This window comes from Sapajus apella, unplaced genomic scaffold (genome assembly GCF_009761245.1).
Source record: "Sapajus apella isolate SASKATOON/1434 unplaced genomic scaffold, GSC_monkey_1.0 scaffold36, whole genome shotgun sequence".
NCBI classification, from domain to species: Eukaryota; Metazoa; Chordata; class Mammalia; order Primates; family Cebidae; genus Sapajus; species Sapajus apella.
The window spans coordinates 15,059,734-15,069,109 of NW_022436976.1; the positions used below are offsets into that span (position 1 = coordinate 15,059,734).

General features: G+C 39.3%; 1 long non-coding RNA gene across 1 annotated transcript in view; it reads right to left on the minus strand.

Moving 5' to 3' along the window:
* LOC116563842 overlaps window positions 1–9,349 on the minus strand; it is a 92,102-nt gene extending 82,753 nt beyond the window's left edge. The window contains exon 1 of the long non-coding RNA XR_004274597.1: window positions 9,276–9,349. This is a non-coding gene — a long non-coding RNA (uncharacterized LOC116563842). The remainder of the gene's footprint in view (window positions 1–9,275) is intronic.
* Window positions 9,350–9,376: the final 27 nt, after the last annotated feature.

Sequence of the window (9,376 nt, forward strand, 5' to 3'; positions counted from 1 at the left end):
ACCCAGAGTGACTGACTAGGTCTCTGTACGTAGTTTTGCTGATTATTGCCTCACAGAGTAGAAGCATGTAATTTGTAATACATCTCCATTTTATACCTCAGAATGTTATAAAATGACATGCCATTACATGACATTCTCCAGAGAAGCTATGTCCTCATAAATCAATAGATTCGAGATTTATTTACTAGAAGTAATCCTTATCCAGGGTGACCCTGCTAAGGGCTTTCTGTAGAAAGATCTCCTTCTAACATTATTTGCTTTATTAGGGTGTCTAGTTTGCAAGGAGATTAGAAGAGATTACATGCTTTCCTTTCTTTTTCCTAGTGGTGCCCCTATAGGAAAGGAAGTGAATGATCTAGAGGGCTGGCTGCTTTACTCCTTCCTCCACATCAGGAGACTGAATATTCTGACTGGACATCCTGAGACAAGAATCTCAAACTGTGCTTGGGAGTAAAAGAAGAACCATGATTGGCAGGCCCCCAGAAGCACCTGAACTATGAGCTGGCAATAGAAAAGCACATTGAGTAGACACAAACTGCGGCTGCTCTTGTTTATTATACTGCTCCTGTCCACACAAAAGACTTTTAAGAGTTATAATGATGCTAAAACTTTCCTGTTCCTAAACTTTGTCTATTTCTCTCTAGTTTCTAACTGTAAAAAACTCTTCAGCTATGTTCTATGACTCATAGATTACAGCAAAGGAACAAATAGTGACAGCAAAGAATGGAAACAACTATGCCAAATCTTGGAGCCTGTAGGAAAGAAATCCAAAAGAATGCTGAATAGGGCCTCACAATGAACCCTTAGGAGGAAAAAGAATATCCCAAGTGTTTTCCATCTAGGCTTATGTCCTCATATCCATTTTCTTACTGAAATCTAAAGTTCTAACACAGCAAATAAATTTCTTTAACAGGCAGGGTACACAAACAACTATCCTACTTACCTGATAATCCAGCAGAACTTTTTGTTTGGCCAAGACAGCATTTATTTTTAGGTTGAATTTGAAAAGCGTGAACAGCTCATCACATTCTTCCTCATTCCCTAGTGTTTTACACAGGCCTGCTTCATTCATTTATGTTATTGCCTGAACCCTGTAAACATATGAGTTTTTGATTCATGGTTTAAGACTTGATTTAACTGAAAATCCCTTTATAAGAAAGTAAACTTTAGGCCGGGCATGGTGGCTCATGCCTGTAATCCCAGCGCTTTTGGAAGCTGAGACTGGTGGATCGCCTCTACTAAAAATACAAAAATTAGCCGACCATAGCAGTGCATGCCTGTAATCTCAGCTACTTGGGAGGCTGAGGCAGGAGAATCACCTGAATCCAGGAAGCAGAGGTTGCAGTGAGCTAAGGTTGCACCATTGGACTCAAGCCTGTGTGACAGAGTCAGACTCCATCTCAGAAAAAAAAAAATGTAAACTTTAAACTGTTTTCAGTTATTTACACTAGGATGTAAACAGCTTTTCAACTGTTTTTCACTGTGCAGGATGAGAAGTTTTTGAAGAACGTAAGACCGAAGAAATAACAGGATGGGGGCTAGGGTTCAACATTTAAGGAGGCGTTCATTCTCAAGTGAGACCTCCAGGCTCAGCAACTGAGAAAGACTACCTCCTTAAATGTCATGCCCTATGTGTCTTGTTTGCCTCACTCTTGTCCTAACCCTTTAAGGATAAAGTGTAACCAGCTTTGGTTTCTGCTACTTGTGATGAAATAACTTCAATGCATGTCCCTTCCCCACCCATGAGCTGAGGGAGTCATTCTTCCTGGGAACACCATCATATCCTCTAATTACACCTATATTACACTTACAACCCTGTTTTCTCACTATTTACACATCCACATGCACCAGCACTCTGTGTGCTCCTTAAAGAAAGAGACTGTGACATACATAATCTTCTTTATACTTGCAACATCTAGTTCTGTACCTGTTGAGTGAGAGAGTGAATGAATGAATTGACAAATAATTAAATGAGTGTGCTGTCAGCATTGAACATGACATGCCTGCTGTGGCATGGAACACCTGCGAAATTCTGTGTCAGTAAAAACATTTTATTTTCTTATAGATTGATGGCAAATTTCAACCTGCTTTTATTCTAATTGTGATATAACTGTTCTCATAACTTTATATGTAGTCTTTGTATTGTTCTAGTTTTTTTTAAACATATGTGCTCAAGAAAGAACTACAGGAGATTTGCGACTGACACGGTATATATGCTTTTGCCCTCAGTCTCCAGCAGGGCCAGACTCTTTGACCTAATTAGACTTCTCCGCTCTCTCATGGCTAGTAAATATTATAATTAATTTATAAAGAACTCTGAAACACCAGCTGGCAAAAATTTCCTATTAATGATTTCTACAGAATGAAAAGAGCATTTAAGTTGTAGGAGTTGTAATGTGTGTGTGTGTGTGTGTGTGTGTGTGCAAGTATTCACATTTTTTAATGGAGTGAATTTCTACGAATGTCAAATCATACCATGTACTAAGTAAACAATGTTTAATAATTTCTTGTCATTTATTTCAGCACATTTATTTTAAATTGTCGAGAGAAACCTGTGTGACAAAATATTCTTAGAGAATATTTGGGGTAGGTGAGACTTGAATGGCCATGGATATTCACATGCATCCCATAAACTATGTCATTCTTAAAAGAACGTCAAAGAGAAAAAGGTAGAACATCAGTTTAAGAAGGATGCCTCAATGCTTTGAGAAAGCAACAACTATAGTGACCATCTTTTGGAGTATCTGCCTATTCAGAAGCCATGGTTGGCAGAATTTCAGGATGGCTCCCAAGATTTGTGTCCTGGTGTACACGCCCTGTATTATATCCTCTCTGTGAGTGTGGGCAGGACCTGTGAATACAATGAGATGGCACTCCTTTGATTATATTATGTGGCAAAGGGGATAGAACCATTTCTCCTATGATTCTATTATATCATATTATATAACAGTAATAGTTAGAGCAGTAGTGGCAGTAGATAGTAGTAACAGTAGTGGCAGCAGCAGTAGACTGGAGAGAAACTCTCCTGCTGGCTTTGGAAAAGTAAACTCCATTTTGAGATGGTCATGTAATTAGGACCTGAGGGCAGTCTCTAGAAGCTGAGAGAAATCCCTGGCCAACATCTCCCAAGAAAATAGGGACCTTGAACCTAAAGTTGCAGGGAACTAAATTCCACTAACAACCTAAATATGCCTGAAATAGAACCATGAGCGTCAGATGAAATTGCAACTCCACTTGGCGCCTTGACTGCTGCCTTCTGAGACCCTAAGCAGAGAATCCAGTTAAGCTATGCCCAGACTTCTCATCCACAGAAACTGAGAGATAACAAATACGTGTTACTTTAAGCTTCCAAAATTGTGGTAATTTGTTACATGGCACTAGAAAACCAGTACAAGAACTGCTTTTTCTTTTCTCTGGGCACTACCCTTTTTTCCCATTTTCCCACAGGAGTGCCTCTTAGCAGTCAGGCCTATACATTACACCATGCTCCTGAAAAACTGACATGGCTGATTAAACAGAGGTACCCACCTGACTCAAGCAAGAGCAACTAGAGTCTATCTGGAAATTTGAAGGTGGGAGGCTAAGAGGTTCCAGGTGGGAATTTCTTGAATGGAAGAGAGCTAGAAACCTGAACACTTTAGCAACACTATCTTCTGTCCAGGGCCGCCCATAGAGTATTAAAATCCTTGAGGAAATATTCAAGGAGAGGGAGAACCTATCTACAGCAATCATTTGGTTATAAAAATAATTATAAAAGTCACGGACCCATGTGAGATGGAGAGATTTACTGTTAAAGAGTCAAGGCAAGGAAAAACTCCTGATATAGCTGTTTACTGTCCAACTGGTAAACATAAAAATTTTTCCTAGTTTCTTGGAATCACCTATTTGTATTTGTTATTACTAAAGAAACCACTCCTGTTTAATTGCATATCTATCACTGCAAAGAAAAAGTAGTAATACGATTATCATTCACAATGATAGGATCTTTGGATCCTATTATAACTGGAACCATATAGCTCTTCTTGCCTCTGCAGTTCCATAGTACCATTTATTTAATGCTGATTACAGCATTACTCACATTGCTTCAATATCCATTGTGCTGCCTGTGAACACTGGATACTAATGGCTCAAATGTTGTTAGTGTACTTTGTTGATGATGACTCCAAACATAGATCTTATGCAGAGAATGCATGGAAATACAAACAATTATTTACATTGTGGTCATATTAAATTTATTGTTTGGAATTTATTAATAGCACTTATTTATAGAACTTACTGCATTAACATAAAATAGGACATCTCTCAACCATGTTCTCTCTTGAATCATCTAGACCTTAATGACTGCCTCCCTTGAATGTGACCCTTTTAAGGTTGGCTGCAGCCCTGCCTTCCACATATAGTTATCAGTGGTGAAGACAGATGAGGAGCCCTGGATAGACAAAAAGAGCCATCCCATTTGGGCAACCAATGTCCATCACTTGTTCAACAGGGCTTAAGACCAATCCAGAGCAGGTTCTCACCATGTTGATTAGAAGAAAGAAAGGACATTGATTGAAATGGACCATTGGTTTTGTATTGTTACAGTCTCAAAAGCCCTGAAAGGAGGCAAGCATTGCCATGATAAGTAGTGTCTGATATGTGGCACAGAGCTTGCGGAGGGGTGGTATGACTGCCCTAGTGCCCTCAGCAGGGTGAGGGCAGGAGACCCCAGAATAAAGGATGTCTGCAGACACAAATACCTCTTTCAAGTGCTCTCCACTAGAGGTGGCTCCTTGGTCTGACCAGTCAGGGACGAGCCCACATACTGGCTCACATGGTGAGCTCCAGACCACGGATCCATGCTGGACAGTGGTAGCCCAGAGCACTGAACTCATCCTGTGTCTGATACTAGTGAAAATCACTCTCAAACCAGTGAAGAAGCATCCTTCGGTGGACCAAACTTAGGAGATCCCATGAAATAAATAATGCCCCATCCAGTGGCAGCTTTGTCTCCCAAAGTTGCACTCTAGGAACTGGCAGGGCCACCCAGTCCTAGGCCACCCTACAGGTGCTAGTCCCAGAGATCCTGGGGTACTTGTGGACCCCAAGTATGGTAAGATGGCAGTATGGTCAGGAGGGCCTGAATGGAAGAAATAAAGGAGGCAATAACATTTTTTCTAGGCTTAGGGTGTCCCACCCAACAGGTCCTGTTGACCTGGCTGGTCCCCACCACCAAGAGCAATAGAACATCTTAGAACTTCCATTGTCCAGGACCTACATGGTACTATATTTTGGCTCCAGGAGTCCTGCTGGATGGTCCAAGACACCCGAGGGGAATTAGGGCATCTCAAGGAAGGCCAGGTGCAGGACCAGGTTAAGAGCCCTGGTTGCCCAGGTCTAAGAGCAGTATTGATTTTGACTTCTGAACTAAGTAACAGAAAAGCTACTCTGAGGAAAGAATAATGTGTATAGCAAAGAGACAGAGAAAGTGTGCTGCTTGAATACAGGATAGTTTCTTTTAGGCTCTTTCTGGAACTACTGCACTCCTGCTCTGGCATTCCATCAAACATCACCTTCCCTTTATAATATGCTCACCCTTCTTGTTATTTAAGTCATTTTATGTTTATTTTTGTTACTTGCAAGCAGAGTAAGCCCTATTACAATATTTAGAGCCAGATTCTTAGCTTTGTAGGTTCAGAAACTCAACTTTACGACTTCCACCAGAGCTATTTCCTGGGGACCAACATGTTAAGAGGACCCATAAACAACTGATAGGCATTTCAGGATGCCAATTTATTAATCTAAAAAGAGAGCTTAATCCAGAAGAATAACTCGTATGGATAAATTCACTCTGGGTATTTCACCATGGAAGGTTAAGTATGTTCAGGAGAGGAGACAAATTATTAGAGGGCTGTTTGGTGAGCATATAATCAGAATAAAAAGAATGGGTAGATTTTTTCTTTCAAATTAGGATAGCTGGAAGAAATTCCTTCTGTAGAAATATTCCTCTTTGAAAACTCAGCTATAGTCCTTGAACTCAAATAACCTCTTCTGACCATTATCAGATGTATTCATGCATATTGTTCATTGTTATCCCAGACTTAGTATAGAGCGTTTTTCTCTTGACACATAATTCTCCCAGAAAAATTTTACTAACTACAGTTAGTACAGTTGAATAACTGTTGTTGCATCAACTGCATGTCATTTACCAGCTCTGGCATCTATTATTCCTATTGACACCATCAAGTCACTACCTTCTCCCTACTCCCAAGGGTGATCACTATCCAAGATTAGTTTTGCTGCTTTTGAATTTCATGTAAATGGAATCATATAGCATATGCCATTTTGTGTCTGGCTTCTTTTTCAATTAAGACTGTATTTGTGAGTGAAATAAATACTGTTCAATAATGTGATTGTAATTTGTTATTCTTGTTACTGTATATAGCATTCCAACTGTGTAAATATGTGACTATTTATTTATCCAGGCTACCACTGCTAAGCAATTGAGAAGCTTCCAGTTTGGGCTATTTTGAATAGTACAGCTATGAACATTATTGTATACATCTTCAGTGAACATTATGTGCATTCCTGTTGGGAATATGCCTAAGAATGGAATTTCAGGGTCATAAGTGTATAAAAATGTTCAGATTAATAGATTCCGACATTTTCCAAAGTAGGTGTATCAACTAATACTTCCACCAGCAATGTATGGGAATTTCACTTGCTGTACATGCTTTCCGACACTTAGTGTTGTATGAATTTTTCATTTAAGTCAGTTTGATGAATGCATAATGGTATCACATGGTTTTAATTTGCATTCCTCTGATTTGTGGTACCAACCAAAACATAGTAAGCCCACAATAACCTATCCTTCCTAATGATTACAGTGAGAAACTCAAGAAAAAAATACCAAAAGCAACTACCTGAAGACTCTGGAAAAACAAACAAACAAACAAACAAACAAAAACAGGTAAACTGGAGTGGAAAGTGAAAACCTGGAGAAATATTCTGTGTATTTGCTTTTTCTCTTTTCTCACAGCTTTTGACTTGAGGCCTGACACCTAGTGAAACTATGGTGGCAGCAAAAACTGACAGAAACCTGTATTTCTTGCCAGATGAATGGGGTTAGAAGGCTTTTGTGGGACAGAAGTTATTGGGGGGAATACTTAATTTTTTTACATTTCTCTCTCTCTCTCTCTCTCTCTCTCTCTCTTTCTCTCTCTCGGCATTGTCCCAAGAGTGAGGGACTAGGCTTGGACATCTAAATACTAAAAGAAGCTCTGTTTTTCTGGACAAAGGAAGTGGGAAAGGAGGCCTTTGTGGTTTGAAGAGTTGTAGAGGGAATCCACATTTTTTCCTCTCTCTTTTCTCTCACTACTTTGTCTCAGAATCTGCCCTAGTCATCTGCTACGCCAGGTGGCTACAACTCCAAGAGGAACCTCATATTTCTGGCCAGAGGATCTTGCAAGACAAAGGGAGAGGAATGTAAGAGCAGAGAGCTAGAGAAGAGGATCCCCTAATTCTATGTATGAACCCATACAGTTCTGTGTTCACACCTAAACTGAACATGTGCAGGACAGACACAAAATAGCATAGCAAAACTGAATTTCACATTAAACTATTGCTAACATCCCTAAATAATCACTCAGTGTTGTAGGTATAGGATAGACCCAAAGCAGCATAACAAAGCCTTTGAAAACCCAGCTGATATGGAACCAGTACTCATAGAAGATGAGACTGAACTTTTGACCTGAAACAAATTCAATCAATTGCCTCCTAAAACAAAATAAAAAGCAACATTCCTCAAAGCTGTTTAACAGGACTCAGTCTATGCAACATAATATTCAAAATGTCCTGGATAAAATCTATAATTACACAGCATAAAAGAAATGGAAAAATGTGCCCAACTTGCAAGGGAAGAATAATCAATATCTGCCAACTCCAAGATAACCAAAATGTTATAATACAGATTTTAAAGCAACAATTATAACTAGAAAGTAGTTGAACGATTCCTCTCCTAAATATAGTCACACTTGCATAAAGACATTTCAGTCAATGATGAATCACATATACAAAGGTAGTCCTGTAAGATTATAATACCATATTTTTACCGTACCTTTTTTATTTTTAGATACACAAATACTGTGTTACAATTGCCTACAGTATTTAGCACAACAAAATGTTATACAGGTTTGTAGCTTAGCTGCAATAGGCTATACCATATAGCCTAGGTGTATGGTAGGCTCTATCTGCTAGGCCTGTGTAAGTACATTCTATGATATTCAGACAACAGCAAAATTGAGGAAGGTGGCATTTCTCAGAACATATCCCTATCATTAAGTGAGGCATGACTGTATATGCTGTATTCTAAAAAATATATTGTATTTATATATTATAATCTATGCATAAGAATGCTCATACTAGGGTTGTTTGTAAAACCAAGTCTGGTAAACAGAAGGAATAAACTGTCACAAGGAGTATTACCAGTATACATCAGTGAAAATAACAGAACTACACCTATACACTTCCACATGCCATTACCTAGGATTAATTTAGAAGCATAATGCTGCATGAACAAAAAAGAGTCCATAACCAACTATGCTGATACAGCTCATCAAATTAAACATACATGTATGTTAGGTTCTGAAAGGAAGGCCAATGTTAAAGAAAGAGAAGGTGGCTTAACAGCAAACGCAGGCTTTATAACCAGCATACAACTTACAGAGGTGGGAAACCAGCTTAATGCCAGTGCCCACTGCTACTTACAGGCTGGGGTGATTTACAGGCCTAGGTTGGAGTGGTCTGGGGGCCCATGGCCTGCTGCATGGGAAAATGTCCAAAAGTGTTCCCAGGACGTGGTGTTCTTTGCACTTTCTCCCGGCAGAATATAATAAGAGGCAGGCTGTTTTTCACCACCTCGTGGAATGTTTCAATTTGACTAAGGCCTGTAAAATGGCAAGGGGGGCTTACAAAAATGGTGCAGTTTGGACTAACAATGTACATAAATTAAATTTTTAAAAAGCAAGAAAATAAATCCCAAATATGGGAAAATATTATCTCTGGAAGAAAGTAATGGGATGGAATCAGGAAAGACACTGGTAATTTAAACAATGGTGGCAATATCTCAGTTTTTAAATTACCAGTTGGTTCCCACGTATATGTTGCTTACTTATCTGTTACACCTATTCATGTATTTTAAAAAAAGGTTTCTAAACGATATCCTATGTGTATGAAATAACAGAATTCTTGTGCCTTAGTAAAATAATTTCTCTAAAAACTCTTGGAGACAAACGAACCTCACGCCCCTGAATTGATCAGTCACTTCCGCCTCCACCTTTCCAGCTCCGCCTATGGAAGCGGAAGTACTTTACTCTAGGGTCCTCCCACCTGTAGGGGG